Here is a 24896-nt window from a genome sequence, read left to right on the forward strand (position 1 = left end):
GCTGGTAGTCCCGATTTTGGGATCCAGGGGAAAATCATTGTGTATATGTGTTTTATGTGTTATGCTCTTGTATTGTTTATTTTCTGTGTTTTAGAATTCGTATGTAGGTAATTTCTGTATGGGGTTAAAACCTACATTTGGTATCAGAGTTGTTTTGGCTTCAAGGGGACGCCTTTATTACTGAGGGGTTTCGCTTGGGCCTGTGGTAGTAGGAGATCTGCGGGATCAATTCTGGTGGTGAAAGAAGATGGCGAGCAGTGGAAAGATAGAGATCTAGAAATTTAATGGTCAGAGTTTTGAGTTATAGAAACTCAAGATGGAGGATCTATTGGGGGATAAAGATCAGTGGATCACAGTAGATCCAGGTACTAAACCAACAAGAGTGTCCGATGAAGAATGGAAGAATTTGGACTGGAAGGCAAAGAGCACAATACGATTGTGTGTCTCAGATTCAGTATTGATGAATGTATCAGGGGAAGCTATGGCAAAGGCTTTGTGGGAAAGGTTAGGGACTTTGTACCAATCTAAGTCTCTGGTGAATAAATTGTTCATATGGAAAAATCTGTATAACCTGAGGATGAAAGATGGAGACTCGATGACAGAACATCTGAACGCATTTAATACTATGGTAAGTCAGTTATTATCTGTTGATATTAAAATTTCAGATGAAGATAATTGCATCAGTTTGTTGTGTTCTCTACCAGATTCGCGGGATAGTCTGGTTATTGCAATAGGTAGCAATGCAACTGCTTTATAGTTTGATGAAATAGTCTCATCCTTGCTGATGGAGGAGATGAGACGGAAAAATATGGAGAGCCAAAATGGTGATGCCTTGTTTGTACGAGGATGGTCCCAAAACATAAACAAAAATAAGTCATCGAGTGGGAGATCTAAATATAGAGGGAGATCTAAATCTCCAAGAAAACATGTAAAGGTGGTGTGTTGGAAATGCGGAAAGGAAGGGCACTACAAAAGGGACTGTAAATCTAAAGCTCCTAATAAAGGAAAGGGATCTAATGATGCTCCTTCTGCAGAGGCGAAAACCACCTCAGATGAAGGTGGGGATGTGTACTTGGCTTCTTCAAGTACACATGTAGATCATGAGGCATGGTTGATTGACTCAGGTGCATCCTTTCACTTCACTCCCCATAAAGAGTGGTTCTGCGAGTATGAGAAATATGATGGTGGTGATGTCTTCTTGGGGGATGACAAGAAGGCTAGAATTGTTGGTCGCAGAAAAGTAAAGTTGAAGTTGCAAGGTGGAAGGGTTAGAACACTTCCGGGTGTTCTGCATATTCTTGCATTAGCCAGAAATATGATTTCTGTAAGCAAGCTGGATGATGCAGGTGTAAAAACAGTGTTCGAGAAAGATACCTGCAAGATGGTTCGGGGGGCATTGGTATTGATGCAGGGAGTTCGAATTGGAACACTGTACATGCTGCAAGGTAGCACTATTATTGATGGGTGCAACAGTTTCGTGGTTCTTGAAAGTGGAGCAGAAAATCTAGTGGTCTCTAGAGAGAAGACCATGCTGTGGCATCAAAGGCTTGGACATACTGGAGAGAAGGGCCTTCGAATACTTCATGGTAAAGGTATGGTAGAAGGTATGAGTAATAGCTCTTTGGATTTTGATTTCTATGAAAATTGTGTATATGGGAAGCAGATTCGAGTGAGTTTCCCCTCTAGTGGTAATAGGGCGAAACATATATTAGAGCTTGTGCACAGTGACGTGTTTGGGCCTGTGAAGATTCCATCACTGGGTAAGTCTGTGTACTATGTATCATTTATAGATGACTTCTCAAGGAATACATGGATATATTTCCTTAAGAAGAAATCTGAAGTCTTTGACAGGTTTAAAGAATTTAAGGCTCTAGTGGAAAACTAGATAGAGAAGAAGATAAAGGAGCTGAGGACAGATAATGGTGGAGAGTTTTGCAGTAAGGAATTTGAAGAATTCTATAAGAAGTGTGGTATAGCACGGTAGAAGACTACTCCATATACACCTCAGCAAAATGGAGTTGCAGAAAGAATGAACGAGACATTGATGGAAAGGGCAAGAAGCATGCTCAGTGGTGTCAGGTTAGGACAAGAATTCTGGGCAAAGGCAGTGGAGACAGCATGTTACCTGGTCAACAGATCAACTTCATCAACGTTGGAGGATAAGACTCCATAAGAGGTATGGACTGGTAAGACATCTGAGGGTATTTGGATGTGATGCATATGTACATGTTCCAAAGGAGAAATGAACCAAGTTGGATATTAAATTTGAAAAGTGCATCTTTATTGGGTATAAGGATGGTTTAAAGGGTTATAAGCTTTGGAACCCAGCAACAAGGAAGGTTGTGTACAACTGAGATGTGGGGTTCAGAGAGGTGAAAAATGTTATTAAACAGGAAGTCCAACCAAAGGAACCTAAGAATATAGAATTTGAGCTAAAGGAGGAAGAATTAGACTCTACAGCAGAGGAGGAATCAGAGGATGAAGAGCCACAAACTCTGGGTGTAAGAAGATCAGTTCGAGAAGGAAGGAAGCCAGAAATGTATAGTCCATCTGCTTTCTGTTCAAATTTTTCTTTATCTATTACTGATGATGATCCCAGAACTATGAAGGAAGCAGTAGATTTAGGGGATGGAAAACTCTGGAAAGAGGCCATGGTTGATGAAATGACATCTTTGCACAAAAATGAGGCTTGGGATCTGGTGGAGTTGCCGGCTAGAAGGAAACCCATTGGCAGCAAATGGGTGTTCAAGAAGAAGACAAATGCAGAAGGAAAGGTGGAGAAATACAAAGCTCGGTTGGTAGTAAAAGGTTATTCCCAGGTGCCGGGAATTGATTTTGGTGATATTTTTTCTCATGTTTCCAAGGTAACTTCTATTAGATTACTTTTATCTGTTGCTGCTACTTTTTATTTTGAATAGAACAGATGGATGTGAAGACAACATTTCTTCACGGGGATCTGGAAGAGGAGATCTACATGAAGCAACCTGAAGGCTTTGTGGTGAACGGTAAGAAAGAACTGGTATGCAAGTTAAAGAAGTCTTTGTATGGGTTAAAACAGTCACCAAGGATGTGGTATCAGAAATTTGATACATTTATACGGGGACATGGCTTCACTAGAAGCAAAGCAGATCATTGTGTGTATTTTAAATTAATTGGTGACCGTGTTATTTATCTGGTCTTGTATGTGGATGATATGTTGCTAGGTGGAAATGACAAAGAAATTATTCAGGATTTGAAGACCCATTTGTCCTCCAAATTTGACATGAAAGATCTTGGTGCTGCAAACTATATTTTGGGCATGGAAATTAAAAGAGATCGGACAAAGAGGAAGCTTTGGTTAAACCAAAGGAAGTATGTCGAGACAATATTGCAGAGGTTTAATATGCAGGATAGTAAATTGGTGAAGGTTACTAATCTTGTAGGTGTAAAGTTATCTGCTGAACATTGTCCCAAGACATAAGAAGAGGAAGAGGACATGTCTCGTGTTCCATATGCAAGTGCAGTCAGTAGCATGATGTATGCGATGGTCTGTACTAGACCAGACATTGCACATGCAGTGGGAGTATTGAGCAGGTTTATGTCAAAACCAGGGAAGGAACATTGGACAATAGTGAAGCAGGTTTTCAGGTATTTGCGTGGCACTAGTGATTATGGTTTGTGCTACCAAGGAAGACCAAGATATGACAAAGTGTTGGATATTCGTGGCTTTGTTGATGCACACTGGGATGGAGATCTGGATCATAGAAGATCTACAAGTGGGTATGTGGTTAACCTATTTGGAGGTGCAGTCAATTGGATGAGTAAGAAACAATCTATAGTGGCACTATCAACTACAGAGGCAGAATACATGGTAGCCACTCATGCAAGCAAGGAAGCAGTTTGGTTGTAGAGATTGTGTTCAAGTATGGGGTTAGTACAGGGAGCTATAAGGATATATTGTGACAGCCAAAGTGAAATTTTATTTACAAGTAACCCTGCATATCATTCAAAGACAAAGCACATTGATGTTTAGTATCACTTTGTGAGGGATATGATAGAAGAAAAAAAGTTGTTGCTGGTAAAGGTGGACACTTTGAAGAATACTGCAGATGCATTGACAAAATCTGTGAGCTTTGAGAAGTTCTCTTGGTGTAGAGAAACAATGGGCGTTGTAGGGCTGGATAAATGACTAAGCTCTCTTGTGGCCCCCTGTGGAAAGAAAACAACAAGTGGGAGAATGTTGGGTTGTGTTATATTATTTCCACGACTAGCCTACGTAGTTAACCAGGGGATTAGAAGGGGGGTGAAGCCGTCCCTTTGTTGCATCGATTGCGTAGTGGGGGGAGTCACAGGGGGTTTGAGGGGTGCAGGTAACCCCACTCTATGGGGTCTGGGGCAGCGCCCCGAAAATTTTTGGTTTTGGACCCTATATTAGGTTGGGTAGACCTACCTATGGTTTTGTGCATGTTTTTCGCACATGGTTTTGGACGCGATGGTTTTCGGTCCATGGTGTTAGACACGATGTTTTCAGTCCATGGTATTGGATGCTTCGGCATGTATAAATATGTTTTGTAACATTGAAAGGAACATAATGAAAAATCAAGCTGGTAGTCCCAGTTTTGGGATCCTGGGGAAATTCTTTGTGTATATGTGTTTTATGTGTTGTGCTCTCGCATTGTTTATTTTCTATGTTTTAGAATTCGTATGCAGGTAATTTATGTACGGGGTTAAAACCTACAAGCCCATAATTTTCAGGATATTTTCATAATATTTTTCTTAGAAGGGAAGGAAATTGAGCTCAGAGGTATCCAAGGGAAACTTAGTAAAGTGATAAGCTCTAATAGCATGGAAAATTTGATAAAAGGGGAAATTAAGGTGTAATTGCACAATTGTGTTCATTATATGTTCAAACATCTATATCCTCTACTCTAGTGGATCTCCAAACATTTATCAACAACCATTATAAGTTATTTGGAGAGATGTTTAAGGGTTTTCCACCTACCCGAGGTCATGACCATGCTATTCATTTTCAACCTAGAATAGTAGCACCTAACATTAGTCCTTATAGGTATTCACATGCACAAAAGAGTGAGATTAAGCATATGGTTCAATAAATGTTAAAGGTTTTCAACCTATCCATAGCACTTTCCCGCCACCGATGATGATGGTTATAAAAATGGACGCTTTGTGGTGTATGCATCTAGATTACAGGCATCTCAACAAAATGAAAATCGAAGATAAGTTTCCTATTTCTGTCATTGATGAATTATTAGATGAATTGCATGGAGACATTTTCTTCACTAAGTTGGATCTTCATTGTATACATCATCAAATCAAAATAAGGCAATAATATATTCCAAAAACAACCTTTAGAGCACATGAAGGTCATTTTGAGTTTTTGGTTGTGCCATTTGCACTTACAAGTGAACTTTCAACATTTCAAAGCTCGATGAATTCAATTTTCAATCCCTTCCTTCAAAATATTGTGTTATTATTTTTCTAAGACCTACTAATCTACATAAAACATTTGGAAGAGTATGTACAACATGTTGACAAGGTTTTAAGACTATTGGAAGAGCAACAATATATGCAAATCATTCCAAGTGTGACTTTGGGTTCAATAATTATAATAATTGGGTCATATTGTATCACATGAGTGTGTCAAGGTGGATCCTAACAAAATCAAAGTTTTGAGGGAATGGACAATCCCAAATACCTTGAAGAAACTTAGAGGATTCTTAGGATTGACAAGATTTTACTGCAAGTTTATCAAGAATTATGGTTAAATAGTAATACCTCTAACAAAATGATTGAAGAAGGAAGCATTTTATTGGACTAAAGAAGAAACCAAAACTTTTGAAGTACTTAAATAGGCTATGTGTACAAGTCCCATCTTGGCAACACCTGACTTCACAAAAACCTTCATTATGGAGTGTGATGCCTTAGGTCATGGAATTGGTTCATTTTTAATGCAATAAGGAAGGCCCCATTGCCCTTGAAAGTATTGAACTCAGAGGAAAGAAATTACTCAGACCCATATATGAAAAATAAATGTTGTCCATACTACATGCAATTAATAAATGAAATCCATACCTAATAGAAAGACACTTAAAAGGGAAAAATGATCATGATACTCTAAAGTACTTCTTGGAGCAAAGACTATCTTTGGAAGAGAAACAAAAAAGGGTCATAAAGATGTTGTGTTATGACCTTGAAATTATATACGAAAAGGGAAAACAAACTATTATGGAAGATGCACTCTCAAGGAAAGAAGAAGACACAAATATTTTACTATGTGCCTTCCATTCTATAATCTGATTGGGTTGAAGAAGAAAGGATATAATGGGAACAAGCTTTGAAGATATGCAAGATAATTCAAAAACTACAAGAGGACCCTCATGCAGTAGAAAAAATTATGTGGAAAAATGATTTGTTATGGTATTAATATCACTTATATTTATGTAATAATTCTCAACTCAAACAAAAGTTCCATTGACAATTACACACTTCTCCTGTAAGAGGACATTTAAGGTTATTGAGGACATACCATAGGATCAAGAAATATTTTTTTAGGGAAGGTATTAAAATGAATGTGCAAATTTTCATGGTAGAACGTTTGGTATGCGAACTAAATAAGGGAGATACAATCAAGACCCCAGGGCTCATTTAGCCATTAGCGATAACAAGCCAGTGCTGGTAAAAAGTTTCAATGGACTTTATACAGGTTTAACCAAATATAAAGGAAACAGTTTCATTATGGCAGTGGTAGACTTAATGATAAAGTATGTCATTTTTTTCTCTCTTTCTCGTGCTTTTAAAGTAAATAAAGTAGCAGAAGAATTCATGGAAATAGTCCAAAATCTATGTGGAATACCAAAGATTATTGTAAGTGACAGAGATCTAATTTTTATTGGAAATTTATGGACTAAATCATTTTCTTGTTTGGGTACTTGATTGGCTCATAGATCCTCTTACCATCCTAAATCTTATGTACAAAATGAGATTGTGAATAAATGTTTAGAAGGATATATAAATTGTTTTGCATATGATAAATAGACATGATGGGTGAAATGGTTTCCCTTGGTAGAATGGTTGAACAACACATCCTTTGATACCTCATAAAAAATGTTACCATTTATGGCACTTTATGATATCATCCTCCATCCATCACATCACCCTGAAAGGGACTATAAAGGCTCAAGTAGTAGAGGACCACATAAAACACCAAATAAAGGTTCTCAAACTATTGAAGGACAACTTCAGTGTGGCACAAGATAGGATGAAACAACAAGCAAATCGACATTGCAATGAAAAGGAATTTGAATTGAGTGATTGCGTATATTTGAGGCTACACCCATATAAGCAAATGTCCCTCAAACACCAAAATAAGGAAAATAAATTAGCACCAAGGTATTATGGCCCTTATAGGGTGTTGTAGAGGATTGGAATAATGACTTACAAATTAGAGTTGCCTCCACCTTCATGCATATGTCCAATCTTCTATGTTTCTTTCTTAAAGAATGTAATTGGTGACAAGATCCTAGTCCAAAATATTCTAGCAGAGATTAATGAAGAAGGGAAAATAATACAAGAACCAAAAAAATCTTGGAAAAAAGGATTAAGCAACTAAGAAATGAAGCAATTACTAAGTACCTCATCAAATTGAAGAACCTACCAATGGAAGAGGTGACATGAGAAGATGAGTTGTTCATGCGGAAACACCTAAATATAATTAAACGTTGAGGACAACACTTATGTGAATGGGAGGGACATGCTAATCCCTATATAGGCTCCATGTTAACCCTAAATCCCCTTATTAAGCCCCAGATATTGATTGATTACATTTTGATTGTTATATTGTTATCTAGACTAGAACCTTTCATGTTCCTATTTTATTATAATTGTACCCTTTGTCTCATATATATATATATATATATATATATATATATATATATATATATATATATATATATATATTATATATATATATATATATATATATATATACATACATACATACATACATACATACATACATACATACACACTCACACTAAGGAGACATTATGATCATCAAATATTGTCATGCACATTGTATTCATTGAGAAAGGAGGTTTCCCCCTCAAAGAGGACTATAAATATCGGTTTCTTATCATTTTTAAGGAACAAGGTTAATAACACAAAACTTAAAAAGGTAAACACATCCATATCCCAATGAATTCAGATAATTATATCATGGAAATTCAGAAACAAGAGCTAAGAGTGATGGAATTTGAGGTAAATCAAAGCTCAGAGTGCCTGAAAAATAAATACCAAGAGAGGAAAAAGTCACTAGTAGAGAATTTTACATAGAGGCCACTCTTTAATCTAGATCCAAACCACAATGCTGTATTCCAGGAACCAAAACCCAAGAAAATTCCAAAAACTAAAGAACATTGATAGTAATCCACTAGAAACACTAAGATGTTGAAACAATTAGACCAAATTTCTAGTAAACCAACCAAAGGCCAAGAGAAAGACTTACCATGAGTTCTAGATTGGTTGACGTTGCTCTAGGAGCTATGACAAATTCTTTGCCTTAATTACTTCACTATCCCACCTCAACGTTAATGCACCATAAGGAGGAATTTAATAAATGGGATGAATATTAATCCCAACATGCAAATGGGATGGTATCATGTCCTTTCGCATCCCTTAACAGTTCTTGAGGACTTATCTATGTGTTCTTAAAACATGTGGTAATTGATGGCGATGATATGTGGCTTGAGATAAAAACCTTAAATGCCTTTGGGGATTATGTGATGAAATTTCCCCACATTTTTCCTCAAGACCCATTGGTTAAGGGAGACAACTTCATTAGCCAAAGAATTGGCTAAAAAAATAAATTATCTTGGGAAACAAAACTATGAAACCATGTTTAAGTTGTTCACCTCCTTGTTTATTTAAACAATGATCAAAGCAAGATGATTGTTTGACAAGGTTGATTTCATAACCATAAATTTGATAATGACACTTGAATCTCCTTTTTTTCCAATGAAATAAATAATCCCCCCCCCAACCCAAAGGCAAGAGTGAGGTTGATGGTACATGCCAACCCATAATCATACTCACTTAAGATCTTTTTTCTTAAGCTCAAAGCCATTACAACAATAATCATCAAGGCATGAAAGCTTATCATGTCACTAGCAGGGATTTGAACCTAGGTGGGAAGGATAACAATCGTTTCATCCAACCACTCGAAATAACCCCAACTAGAAAATTTTGGGCATTGGGGACTACCCAGGGAAATAAATCATCCTCCCTCTTATCTCGAAGGAAAGAGAGATGTTGTTGGTACCTGGCCAACCCATTGTATAAACCCACTTAAGAGTGTAACATAGTTACTTTATTTCAAAGGTACAACATGTCAAAATCCAATACTTGAACCTGGGTGGGGAGGATCATAGTGATTCTACCCAACCACCCAAGCTAAAATTAATTGAAATGAATCTCCTATGACAATAAATCAATTTATATTGGATTATTTTTGCAAGGAGGAGATCTTGGAGAAGAGTATAAGCCTTAGCTTGTTTTTTTTAATATTCCTAAGCCTTAAGTAAAACTTGTTTCTAAATTTCTTTCAGGATCTAATATGATTTTCACACTTGCCACTTATAAATAATATATTTAACTACTATTTTTAAATCATAAGAAAAAAAATTTAATCATAATATTATATTTTTAGTATATTTAAATACACATGAGTTAGTTAAGTTCAACTTGATCTATTAAATATGACTATTAGGTAAAAGTGTGTTTCTTTAGTAAGTATTAGTTGCATTGTAATCTAACAGTCATAATATGTTCTATACATAAAGTGATCTATTGATTCTTATTCTCATCGATACCAAAGGATATTGGTTTGTGGCTTAGTACTCGATTGATCCATGATCTCTATTTAAAGAGCATGGAGAGTCATTACCAATGATCAATTATGAGAAACTCTCTTAAACAAATACTTTTGCATTAATTAAATCACATCAAGTGGCCACATTAGCTAGGGTTGTGGAAAGTTTCCCCCTTAGAGGATTTTAACCATATAAAAATAATGGAGTTATGATCTATCATTAGGTTTTGTTAGTGGTTACTTAAGGTATATTTCTTGTGTGGAATACTTTGTTTTCCAAAAAATGATATTACAATTTGTTTGAAGAGATACTCCTATTGTTGATAGAGATATTAACCCATGTTGCATTTATGATATCTACTATTTTCATACATTTCTAGCATGATCAAACATTCAATTGCGTTCATAGTGCTACTTCTAATTAAGAATTCCTTTTGTTTCATCTGAAAAGGTGTATGTTTGCCTAATATATAGTTTCTTAGCAAATCTAGAGCTATAGTCTGAATATACCCTTTTAATTTTTTATTTTTTTTGTGTAATTCATATTTCAGTTTTCTATTTTTATTCCCAATTTTCTACCCTTTTTAGTCTACATATGTTCTTTACACTAAGCTCTCTATGATCTTGATAAATAAGAAACATAGCAGAAAGTGTTTTATTTTCTATGTATACTATTTTTCATGTGCTCTATGTGATATCATCAAATCAAAAACAAAGTAACCTTGCATTTTCTAGGTAAGCTAACTAAGATCTAAACCTATTATTTTCCAGTTTTGGCTTTTTTTTCAAACTAATGTTTGTTTTTGGAAGAACACCTTTTTTTGGTAAGCACACACTTTGAATAAAATCCCCAACAACAACACCCCATTCCTCCTTCATTAGTATTGTTATGTGTTTCACAATAGCTCACTTTGTTGAAAGTTACTTTATTTAATAAGATGTGATGAGTTTAAGTTTATCCTCTTTAAGTTACTTTTTAAAATGTTCATGCAAACCTAAGTTATTTCATAATTTTTTTGTAAAGTGTATTTCGCCTATATTGTCAAAATGAATCACTATAAAATAGCTTCAATATTATTTTTTAGTTTCTTTTTGCATACAACTATTATTTATAAAGTAACTTCATTATAAAATTGATTCTCGCGTGTTTTATAAAAGTGGATCACTTCATAAAGTACCTTATTAGCAAAAATGAACTTATAGGCAAATCTAATGAGGAAAAATATTTATTTTGTTATTTCTCGAACACATCCATCACCACGTGGGGTGACTTTTATCTACCACATCATTTTTTCAGAGGGAAAAACTTTCACATCCGAAATCCATTTTGAGGGTTGTTTTCATTTTTTTATTTATTAGCCTATTTTTTCGAAAGTTTTCCATCTAGAAAATCATTTTCATCTTTTGAATCCATATTATCTACATATATTAATATATCCACTCCAAGTGAATTTTTACTTACCGACCAACTACTTTTCATGGAAATCCCACATGGAGGATGTAATAAGAAGTAAAGGAACATAGTAGATTACCCTGGGAAAAGAAAAACCTCTTTTGATACTAGTAAGAATGACAAATGAGATAATAAGAATGATGAAGCACATATAATCAGAGGGTCCATTTCTATGGATTTACAATTTCATATGCAAGGAATTGATGACTTGGATGAAGCCTAGGAAAAGCTAAAAATATATTTAGTAAACATAATATGATTATCATCATCTGGAAAATCAAATCATTAATTAAGTCATAATTATTTCTCTTGCATTGGATATTATTTATCTAATTTCAAAACATGTAAGCATTTATGTAAAGACTATAAAGTCAATGCAAAGGATTACCAATACATATATATTATTATTTTCAAGCTTTGTTCTACATATTATATTTTTGCATCTATATTTTATGCCGCTAGAGAATTTGCACGAGATGCATATCAAGATCCTACTTTGGAATCCTTTTTTGACTTTAATTAGAGAGGAAGACAAGCTATTTCATATTGCAATGATTAACATTGCAAGTACATCCAAGAAGGCCTTAGTGGCCTACTAGAAAGATAAAATCAAACATCCAAAGAAGTGACATCCTCCACTATAAGAAAAACAAGCATCCAAAACCCTCTCAGCCAACTTCTAGTCCTAATGGTGACAAAGGACCCAAATCAAAAAGTAAGAAGACTAAAAAACAATGTAATTATTATGGGAAAGGAAATCATCTAGAGTCTAAATGTTTGAGAAAGATGGAGGCCTTGGAAGTAACAATGAAGAAACAAAACATAGATCTTGATTCTTCTTATTCTAACACTTCTTCTCATGGACGTGCACTTTCTCCTTCTTGTTTCTCTTTAATTGCAACCTCTACTTCTTTTTATGAGTGGCTTCTTGTTAAATTTAGGTATGTTCTATGCTTAAGATAAATTTACTTCAATTTTTCCATTTTAGCTCAATATTAATTCCAGATTAGCAATCACATCAGCATGATAGTAAAGTGCAGATAGAACATAAACATAAACATAAAAAAACAAGCCAAGACAAGAGGACACAATATGTGGCGCCAACTAAGGACAAACCCCAATGTGGGGAAACCCTTGCTCAAATCTTATTATATTCTTCAATAGTTCAGCAGAGAAACAGAAAGTACATATACTTTTGAAGTCAACACTTTGACTTGTCAAAATAAGAGATCAGACATCAAAGATCTTCACCATGAAGATGACACAATGAGGTTGTAGATTTGATGACAAGGATTGCAGTTCTGAACTCAGGTGAAGGCATGCTTATCAGACCTCATTCTTCAACTGATTCTCCAAGGTGATTCCATCACCATGCTACACCTTGCTAGCTGACTAATCCTCAACACAATAATATTAACCCATGAAAATAGCTTTGTCTAACTCATATTACAACAGCATCATACAACCCTCTAATAGCTTGATATATCAGTAGTATTGTACATGACAGCTCCATATATTATGCTAATGATATGAGCCCTTAAATACCCATATGAAATACTTGACTGTGGTGTTATGGCTTGCGGCCTAACACTCATTTTTCCTATAGTAGCATAAACATTATACTTTTTTCGTCCAATGATACCCCAACATGTTTGTTCCATTACTCCTTTTAACTCGACCTTCTTACAAGAAGAAACCACCCTCACACAGTTGCAAAAGGGATGCTAAAACAATCCCTTAACCTATTCTTGTTTCATGTTGCATTATGGTTCCTTCTACTGCAACTAGGGCACAACGGAATTGTAGCTAGGACACTTTGCTTGTACTGTGGTTAGAACACACTGTTGGACTGCAATTAGCTATGAATAGGAGGATCTTTGAACAATAGATATGGTCTCCTTTTTACCAGTGTATTAGGACCTCCTTATTACAGTGTATAGGGGTGCTGATCAACCCTCCCTTTGTTGCAGATAAGGCCTCTTCATAACATCAGATAAGGCCTCTTCCATTATTGTGTATACGTGCCTCCTTTGTTGCATAAAAATCCTTATTTCCTGCGGCCTAGGGAACCCTTAAATGTTGCGGCTAGTGCACCCTTAAATGTGGTTAAGTATCTCCTTTAGGACTGTGTATGGGAGCCTTATAGGACATCGGATTAGGGCGTCATTTTCTGTGGTTAGATCTCCTTAATGGCTATGATTAGGGTGTCCCCTTACCTGCATTAAAGCCTCTCCTAGGACTGTGTAGGAGAGCCTCCTTTAGGGCAATGTAGGTGCTTCTCTTCAATGTGATAATCATCCTCCATGACTGTGTCTATAGGGCTTGCGTCTAGATGTCTCATGACTGTAATTTAGGGCAACATATATGTCTCTTTAGATGGTGTCTAGGGCTAGGGCAGCGTATTCTCCTAGGGACTTCTCCTTTCTCGAAAACCAAAACAAGTGGAGAGGAATAGATCACAAGAGATATGTGTGTGGAATGACTTGAAGACCTATGCTATTTATGGTGAAATGTTGAGGACAAGTGGGGGTAGTTTATTTGCTGGCCGACCTTGATGAATTGTCACATAACACAAATAAATTCATATCTCCATGAATACATGTCATAATCGGATGATCTTTATACCAATCCTACACTCTTGATGAGAGGAATCCAAGAAAAATATCATTTTCCCTAAATAAGTAGACCCACATGGAGTTTGGCCCTGGTTTCCAATTTTAACACTCCCTATCAACTAGGGAGAACTCCATCTGCTAATCCATCTGCCAGTCTATACTATCTCTGCCATCAACGCAATGCCCTGCACTACTCTTCTTTGCTTTGATGAACTATGAAGAAGAAGAAGTGATTGCGAATGTATCATACCATTCTCTACTGACTCAAAGTCAGTCCCATATATATAGAGTGTACCATACCACTCTTACTGATCTGAAATAAACTCCAAATAACGAGAGTGTCTCATACCACTCTTACTGATCCGAAACCAATTCCAAATAAAGAGAGTGTCTCATACCACTCTTACTGATATGAAATCAGTTCCAAATAAAGAGATTGTCTCATACCACTCTTACTGATCCGAAATTAGTTCCAAATAAAGAGAGTGTTTCATACCACTCTTACGGATCCGAAATCAATTCCAAATAAAGAGAGTGTCTCATACCACTCTTACTGACCCGAAGTCAGTTCCAATTGATCTCATATCAATATAATCCTAGCATAGGGAGTACGGTACTACACGATGCATCCATCAATAGTATTATGGTCCCTATCCTCATTTCCCTGCGCATTGGCCAGATGAGAGGTACTTCCCATGAGTCCCATACTGCATGGGTAGGATGTCTCAGTAGGAGAAGGATGAACCACTCATCCTGCCTACATTTTGCCATGGGGTATCCTAGGGGAACGCTGAACGACTCACCCTATACACAACAAATCATTAGGGGAAGGTTGAACCACTCACCTTATGACTGTCTCTCAACAGGAGAAGGATGAACCACTCATCCTGCCTACATAGAAAACCACTAGGGGAAGGTTGAACCACTCACCTTATGGTTTCTCATCGCTCCAAGAAGTACCCCATGTCCCCTGGAGCTCCTAGAGCTCAATATCCATATCAAAAAGAATCCTCAGGAGAGGGCATCTCCAAGACTCCTAGTCGTTCTCGGAAAGTCAAGAATTTGACCTTTCCCAAGGGCTTCATCTGAATATCAGCGACCTGCACATCAGTCCCAAAGTGTTGGAGCCTTCTTACTCCCCGTTGTACCATATCCCAGGTAAAGTGGTACCTGATGTATATATGCTTGGAGTGATCATAGAACATGGGATTCCTCGACAATCGAATCCCACTCTGATTGTCACAGAAGATCGCGGTGGTATCCAGCACGTGTCCAAGCAACCCACTGAAGATCTTCCAACACCAGACAGCTTCACATGAGGCCATACTCTCAGCTATGTATTCAGCCTCAGCGGTTCTCAAAGCAATCGTCTTCTGCTTCCTGCTCATCCAGGATATCGAAGCAGAACCTAAAGAGAACCAGAACCCAGAAGTGCTCTTGCAATCCTCCACACTACTTGTCCAATTAGCATCAAAATAATAATGCAACCTCACAGCTCCAGTAATGTATCTCAGTCCATGAGTGATTGTGCCCTGAAGATATCTAAGAAGATTCTTGGCACCAATCCAATGAGGCTCGACCATATGTTGGCTCAACATGCTAACTGAAAAACATCTATTTGGACAGGAGTTCACCAAGAACATCAATGCCACTATGAGTTGACGAAACTCAAAGGCATTTCCCAAATCAGGTCCGATAGCACTACCACATAACTTCTTAAAGTTAAGCTCCATCGAGGTAGTCACAGGCTTGTAGTTCACTATTCCAAATCCGGAATCCAACTCCCTCTTACTTTTGCAAATGAGAGGGTCCATACCTATTAGAAAGAGGTCATCCTCATAAGAGAGGTCTATCATCCACAACCTTAAAGAAATGGTTTGGACCAGCTTCACTCTTAGTGAATCTCAACTTCATCAGATAGTTATTAATCCTCTCATACCAAGCTTTGGGTGCTTTCTTTAGATCATAGATATCTTTCTTCAACCTGCATACATGAGATTCTTGATCATGAATCTCAAACCCCTTGTGTTGTTCCTCATCTGAGGTCTTGATATTACATGAGGGGAATGGTCCCCTTGTAATATTTCCTTTGGTACATCTCAAACATGTACCTTCATGCTCTTCTTTGAATTCAGGCATCCCTATCACCATCTATCTCACATCGGGTAGGGCCCCACAATGAAGATGGGCAGACCTCCAATGCCATAGAGGAGATGTATCACACGACATGGTCCTCATTGGACTTCCAGCAACTTGATACAAATTTCTAACCATGAACCCAAGAGTAAAAGCATCTTTAAAATTCCTTTTCCAAACACATACCTTTCCATTGATGAAAGCCACCTTGAAGCCTTTGACTTCCATTGCCGAAATGAACTCCAAGTTCTTCTTGAGATCAGGTACACAAATATTTTTTTGTAAATGAATCGAGTTACTCTGATTCAATTGAAGAGTAACATTCCATACACCCTTAACGGGATAGGTGGCATCATTTCCAAGGATAATCTCCAAGATTGTTTCATTCTCTATCAGATTAGAGTGTGCTTCCTTGTATTCGGTAAAGTGCCTTGAGGCACCACTATCAATAAGCCAATTTCCCAATGAGTTTGGAGGAGAGTTAGTGGAGAGGGCCAATATAATATAATACTCCTTTTACTTATCAGAAACAACATTTAATTCTTCATACATGGAGTTCCTTTCTTTCTTTTTCCTTTTCCATTGTACATGTCATTCCTTCGATCATTGAAGATGCCCTTGGAATGATTGTCATCATCATCAAGTGATATGTCCCTTCTACTTGGACACTCCTTTACATAATGGCCAAACTTATTGTAAGAAAGGCACTTTCCCTTCCTTCCACCCTTAGTGTACTTGATCTTTAGAGAAACCGATGCATTTGATGGAGACTCAAGGATTTTACCCTTCGCATAATCCAACACTTCTTGCTCTTTCAATTCAACCGAGAAGTGGGATGAGGAACCCATTGAGCGTTTGACTTAGTCCAACCGTCTTCAGTGATTTCTCTTTCACTCTTGCTTGGGCTTTGTCTTCACCTCACCTTTGATACCATGTTAAATTTAGGTATGTTCTATGCTTAGAGAAATTTACTTCAATTTTTCCATTTTAGCTCAATATCAATTCCAAATTACCAATCACATCAGCATGATAGTAAAGTGTAGATAGAACATAAACATAAACATCAGAAAACAAGCCAAGACAAGCGGACACAAGATGTGGCTCCAGCTAGGGACAAACCCTAATGTGGGGAAACCCTTTATCAAATCTTCTTATATTCTTCAATAGTACATATACATTTGAAGTCAACACTTTGACTTGCCAAAATAAGAGATCAGACATTAGATATATTCACCATGAAGATGACACAATGAGGTTGTAGATCTGATGACAAGGACTGCAGTTATGAACTCAAGTGAAGGCATACTTATCATACCTCATTCTTCAACTGATTCTCCAAGGTGATTCCATCACCACGTTGCACCTTGCTAGCTGACTAATCCTCAACACAATAATACTAACTCATGAGAATAGCTCTGTCCAACTCATATTACAGTAGCATCATACAACCCTCTAATAGCTTGAGACCTCAGCAGTATTATACATGAAAACTCCATATATTATGCTAATGATATGAACCCTCAAATACCCATACGAAATACTTGCTGTGGTGTTATTGCGTACGGCCTAACACTCAGTTTTGTTATAGCAACATAAACATTATACTTTGTTCTTCCAATGATACCCCAACAGGTTTGTTCCACTGCTCCTTTTAACTCAACCTTCTTACAAGAAGAAACCACCCTCACATAGTTGCAAAAGGGATGCTCAAATAGTCCCTTAACCTATTCATGTTTCATGCTACATTATGGTTCCTTCTACTGTGGCTAGGGCACAACATAATTACAGCTAGGACACCTTGCTTGTACTATGGTTAGAACTCACCATTGGATTGTGTATAGCTGTGAATAGGAGGCTCTTTGAACAATAGATTTGGTCTCCTTTGTACCAACATATTAGGGCCTCCTTATTACGACGTATAGGGCTACTGATCAGCCCTCCCTTTCGGGCTATTGATCTATCTCTTAGTATTGTGGGTGTGCAATAGTTCAAGTAGATAATGGTCATTTCAATGATGTATTATGTGATCCAAGTATTTAATGCAACCTTCTATAAGTATATTAGATCACTCATTCAGGTGAAGGAGAAACAATAGGGTTTTCACCTCACCAAGTTGTAATCAAGGATTTAAAATACCTTAAACATGTTCTTTCCATGGAATTATCGATGATATTACCATGTTGTCCAAGTTTGACAACTTTGTCTCATCATCTTTTCCTTCATTTTCTAGTGCTCACAATGATGACTTGAGAAAACTTTGGCATGAGTTGGTCATCTAAATTATCGCTCATTGCGACAACTATGTAATCAAAATATGGTGATTGATCTTCCTCTCATTTTGAGTAGAGATGGTGTTTGTGCGGGTTGTGTTCTCAAAAAACATTATTGGGACAATTTTGACAAACGTGCCTCTTGACACACCTTAACCCCTTTGCACTTGGATTTACTCCTTAAAACGTAAGAGTGAAGTTTTTGGATTTTTCTTGTCCTATAAGTCCCTTATAGTAAAACAATATTGACATCAAGTAAAAGGGTTAAGAATAGATAATGAAGATCAATACATCATCAACAAATTCATAACTTACCACACTGCACGAGGCATGCTGCAACATATTGTTCCATATACACCACAACAAAATGGTGTTGTTGAAAGAAAGAATCATACATTAAAGTAAATAGATAATTGAATGATTCAATCTAAGGGATTAAGCCTCTTTTATTGGGTGGAAGAAATGAATAACGAAAATTACATAGTACATCACACTCCCAAAGGATCTAAAAAATATTCATCGGAATAAGCATGGACTAAAATTAAGGGTGTATAGAATAAAGTGTGCATAAGATGTAAATGGGTGTATAGAACAAAGTATGCATCATATGTAAGTGTTGAAATACATAAGGCTTGATTAGTTTATAAAGGATTCTCTCAATTTTAAGGAATTTGCTACAATAAAACGTTTTCCCATGTCACCAAAAATGAACTCCATCCACCTTGTTTCTAGCCCTTACTATCTCACATGGATGAGAGCTCCATCAAATGGATGTTAAATTTGTCTAATGGCATGGGGATCTACAAGAATAAAATTAAATAGAGCAACCTCTTGGCTATGTTCAAATTGACTCCAACTTTGTTTGTTACCGTAAGAAATCTTTGTATGGCCTTAAGCAAGCTCCTCGAGCTTGGCATGCAAAAAAGGATAACGTTTTTCATGACATCAACTTTTCCAAATGTCATTCAAACCCTAATGTCTATGCTGAGAAAGTAAGAAGCCATCTCATAATCCCTCATCTTTATGTTGATGACCTTATCCTCAATAGTAGTGACCCTAAACTTTTAATCCATGTGAAATTAATCCTTAAGAAGAAGATTGAAATGATAGAATTAGGTTATTTGCATTATTTGCTTGGTCCCCAAGTATTACAAACAAAGGAAGTAATTTCTCTCTCCCAATCTAAGTATGGATGAGAGCTTCTTCATTGCTTTCACATGGAAGATTGTAAACCATCCCATTCTTCCTTTGAATCTGGAGTCAAACTTGCTAGCACTTGGACTACACCCAAAGTTGATGTCACTTCTTACCTATAATTAGTTGGTAGCCTCTTATATTTGACTCATACTTGTCCTAATATTTCCATTCCTATTGGTCTTGTTGCTCAATATATGCAAATAACTCATGAGAACCATTGGAATGAAACAAAAAGGATACTTCTATATATCGAAGGTGTAGTTTAGTTTGGGATACATTACAATTCACGGGGCTCCTTTGTTTGTTGGTTCCAATATTGTGCAGGAAATCCTTTCCGTGGACAGAAATGATCCGTCTAGTCCAATCGGAGGATATAGAAAAAAACTAAGACAAATATATGTAAAATTTCCTAGTTTATACCAGAAAACACGAAGGAGGATAGATGACCAACCTCACTCTGATGCTAACATCCATTGGTGTCGTCCCTAATTCTTTCGCTTCCAATCTAAATCTCCTCTTCGTCATTATGGATGAATACCTGCAAGGAAAATCATGTAGAGAAAACAAAAGCATACATAGCAAAAACCATTTGATATAAACCAGATAACAGATCAAGGGGTATTATACTAAATGAGCAATGACTGACACATTTATGGAAATCAAACACATAATGTATTATTAATAGATGGTAATGGGAGAATTACAGCCATTTAAGCCTTGATGTTGGAAGCCTCCTTTAGGTGAGTTTCTAAGTCCTAGCCTTAACCTTCAAGCACTCCTTTCTCCTTAGAAAAATGGGCAGTATTTGGGCATAGTTCAGCACTAGGAAGGAAACCAATCAATAGCCAACCAATTGTGGATAGTAGGGATCTTATTTTTAGGGAAGGAGAGGGAGTTAAGGATCCATAAAAGGAGGGAGAGGTTCCACATCTTAAGGGAAAGATAATGAAATTAGGATCAAGGACCAGGAATGGGAGATATCGTTCCAATCCTTATTCACATGTAACCAATTCTTCGTTATCGAGACTTCTAGTAAGAGAAGATCCTCCTCCATTTTAGAAAAAACTTCCTGAGGAGGTTCAACGTGGGTTTTTATAATAAAATTTGCACTGGTAGTGCTAGGACAGTATAGTGCAACAAGGTACCAGCATGGGTCACTAGTGCTGCAAAAAGCTCTAACCATGAAAACAAGGTTTTTTGACAAGTTTCTTCAGAATTCTTGCAAGGCAAGTTTTTTTTTTTTTTAGGGATGCTTCTGAACATGTTTCATGGTGAATACATTGAAAAATTTCTTTATTTTGACACTTCAGGATACGAGACGAGGAGTGTGAAAAAATATTGTATAATAGATGCCCCCTAAAGCATGAAGGTAGAATGGAAAGTGATGGTTGAAATGCTTTACAAGTCAAGGAAAGGACTTGGAGAAAAACCATCAGGACACCTACAAATCAAACATGATACAAGATATTTGACATCTCTGATGTAATTATGCTTAATAATATATCTCTGAGTAGGCATATAGCAATATGTGAATCTAGAAAATAGTCTTTCGGATTAATCACATTGTAAGGATTGGGTCAACGTTTTGAACCAACTAATGCGATTCATCATTGTCCTGAGGATGAACCACATTAGTTGGCTCGAAACGTTAACCCAATCCTTACAATGTGATTAATCTGGAAGATTGTTTTCTAAATTATTGATCACAAAATTCTTAGATCTAACAATATATGAATCCATGACATGGACCCAACCATTTGAATAGAATGGATAATGTGTATGGATCCATGACATGGATGCAAGCATCCAAATATAAGGGATCATGTGTACAATAATGAATATCTAATAACTCCACACAGCTTGTATTTATCAAATGAGACCCAGGGTCTTCATCTCTGTCTCGATCTAACCAAAGTATGAATCCCACCATGTGAATAGATGCGTCAGAGTCGAACATGGTAGAAACCACTTGATTATCGGTTAATGATATGAACCATTAACAAGTACGAGAGAAACCACCAATAATGATGATGGTTCTTAAGGTAAAAAAACATAATCCATGAGTGTGATCAATGAAGCTAAAGTCAAACACTCGCAGAATCATTTGATCGAAGGCCAATGATGTGAACCTATCATCAAATGTGAAGAACTTGTTGTTGAGGCATGTAAGCTCCAAGGTAATGAAAGGGAGTTTCTAGATCATCTTCCTTGATAATGAGTTGGAGTCAACAGGAAGTGATTCATTGAAGGAGGGCCATAATGTTTCCCACATCATCAACATGAAACATAGGATTTTGTAGAGTTGGAAAGAGTGATTCAGGTTTTTTGCAGAAAAGTCAAATGTGGTATAAGTGGTTTGAATTGCAGATGGGACTTCTCTAGAACATATCAACGACACGACTCTGGAATTTGGAATCATTTGAATCAACATAGGATCAGAGGTCATGATGACAATAGGATATAGTCATATGAGAGGCAAATGGATTCCCAAACCCAGTAAGGCAAGTGATGAAGTGAGGATAATCCAAACGTGATACAAGATACAAACAAGTGTCATGTTCAAGAGCGACATTCTGCTTTTATACAAATTACAAGACATGTGTTTACTTCCATTTTTCCTCCACTATTTCTAGCGAGTACCTCATTATTTTTAATCTCAAGCTTGAAGAGGATACCATATGCTTGTCGTATAAGTTCATCCTTTGGATGAATCCATCCTAGTATTTATAACGAGACCTAGGAAGGAGTAGCTTGGTCTCTTCATGGTGGAAATTCCTTCGTCGTTTTAGTTTTACGAGTCTGATGGAGGGGTAAATTGATGTCTTTTTCATGTTTAGAGAGTTTGAAAAAGAGGCAAAAAGAAAATTCCAGATGTCCCTTTTCGTAGATAGTCTCTTACGTCGAAAAGGTAGAAAACAATACTAAAGAGAAACTCTTAGCCACATGTGACCAAGGTATTCCTTTTTCGTAACTTAGTCTATCTAAGTCCGGAAAAGGGTTAAAAAACGTATATTGAGTAGACATATTTTCATTTACTTTAACAAGTTCGAAAAGACAAGTGCTCGACAATCTTTTTGGAGTCTGAAAAGAGCTAAAAGAGGACTCCACCTTGAGGAATGAGTGGTGTAAAAGGATAGCAACTAGTTCCGGTCATGATGGAACTGCTTAAAACATGTAAAAGTCAAGAGGCTGGCTAATAAGACCACTCATTGTAGATGTTCCTTAGGCAAGGGTAAAACAACCTAGTGAAAGCGTATGATCGGCCAAAGAGATGGTGACGACGGAATGAAAAAACCAAGGCTCATCTAGCAAAAACAGGCTGATAAAAACGACAATCACGAGGGGCAAAGTGGGAATGGTTTAATTTTTATACAAGCTTGAAACATTGGAAACTATGCTTGAGATTGGTTTCATTTTTACACAAGATTGAAACAAAGAAAAACTATGTTTGGATTTGGTTTCATTTTTACACAAGCTTGAAACAAAGGAAAACTATGCTTGAGATAAGTTTGCATGCCCCCAACATAATGACTCAATTCAAGGTACATGTCACTAAAGCTTCATTTCAATCACCTAATTAGACTACTAGTTACTAACAGGTAGATGGAATGAAGGTTCATTTATGAGATCAAGTGAAAGAATCGACTGGGAATTTACGAGATCTAATCAAAGACTCAAATTGGAAGGGGATTTGTTTCATTTTTTAACAAGTTTGACCCATGAAAATAACCATGCTTATGACACCTTATTTCATTTTTTAATGAGCTTGACATAAGTAAAGGAACTCTACTCCGGGAACCTTGATTCATTTTTTAAGTAGCTTGACACAGGTAAAGTAACTGTGATCCAAGAACCTTTATTCATGGTCCATAAGAGGCCATGACTTCCAATAGGTTCTCATTAGATGAGAGAAAAACACTCTAGAAGGGATACATGTCAAGGGATCTAATGGAAAAATCAAGATCTAATGCCCCCAGTACATGATGCACAATATCACTGACTAGATCATTAGTAGATGTGAGCATGGAATAGGTGGCCACATAGGGGGTGCACACAAGGACCATTTAGGGAAGATGGTTGATTGGGAGCCAAATTAGGACCAAAAAATGAAAGTTGATCAATGGCCACAAGTATTCCTTCATGTGGGAAACATATTTCACAAAAGAGAGAAGAGACAAGAGCTCCCATGACATAAACATAGTCATGGCAAAGGAGTAAATTAAAATCCAAAGGGACTTAGACAACCATCGAATCGATATAGACGATATTTCCTCCCAAAGTAATAGGCAACTTAGGAAGGACCCCTAAAGGTTGATTGGTTCCTCTATTAAAAGCCAACAAATTTTTGGTAGCGAGCACAATCTGCGCAGAACCTAAAGCTTGCCAAGTAGTTGAGGACATAATACTAATAGATGAGTCTTCATCTGTGATTGTGACAGGTACAAGTGTCTTATAAGCCTGTATTGTGATCTAAAAAGGCACGTAAGAAGGAAGATGATATCCTCCCAAATGACTCCAATCTAAGGAAGTGACCATACTGCTTGGAGGGGGTGCCATGGGAACGAGAGAACTGCCCCCTTGCATTATGGGAATGGGAGGATCACCCTCCTGTACGTGGGAATGGGAGGGTTTCCCTAAAATTCATTGGAATATAAAGAAACAAGAAGAACCAAGCGATATGAAGTTCACTCTCTATGGGAAAGGTAAGATCAACTGAAGGTGGAATCAAGTCAACCATTTTCTCAACCAATTGTTGGTCCCGAGTGGAGTCGCCATCTAGCTGTGCAGGCAATCCATAAAAACAAACCCTCTAGTCCTATGGGAGGATCTAGCAACAAACGAAGACAAGTATATGTAAACTTTCAGAGTTTACACCAGAAAACACAAATAAGGATAGATGACCTACCTCACTCTGATGCTAACATCTGTTGTTGTTGTCCCTGATTCTTTCACTTTCAAGCTCAATCTCCTCTTCAACGTTATCGATGAATACCTGCAAGGGAAATCACGTGGAGACATCAAACACATACATAGAAAAAACCGTTCCAATATAAACCATATAACAGATCAAGGAGTATTATACTAAATGAGCAATGCTTGACACATTTATGGAAAGCAAACACATAATGTATTATTAATAGATGGTAAAGGGAGAATTATGACCACTTAAGCCTTGACGTCGGAAGCCTCCTTTAGGTGAGTTTCCAAGTCCTAGCCTTAACCTTTAAGCACTCCTTTCTCCTTAGAAAAATGGGTATCATTTGGGCATAGTTCAACACTAGAAAGGAAACCAATCAATAGCCAACTAGTTGTGGATAGTAGGGATATTATTTATAGGGAAGGAGAGGGAGTTAAGGATC

This window comes from Pinus tabuliformis, chromosome 9 (genome assembly GCF_031772625.1).
Source record: "Pinus tabuliformis cultivar Carrire ecotype Pingquan chromosome 9, CPIR1, whole genome shotgun sequence".
Taxonomy (NCBI): domain Eukaryota; kingdom Viridiplantae; phylum Streptophyta; class Pinopsida; order Pinales; family Pinaceae; genus Pinus; species Pinus tabuliformis.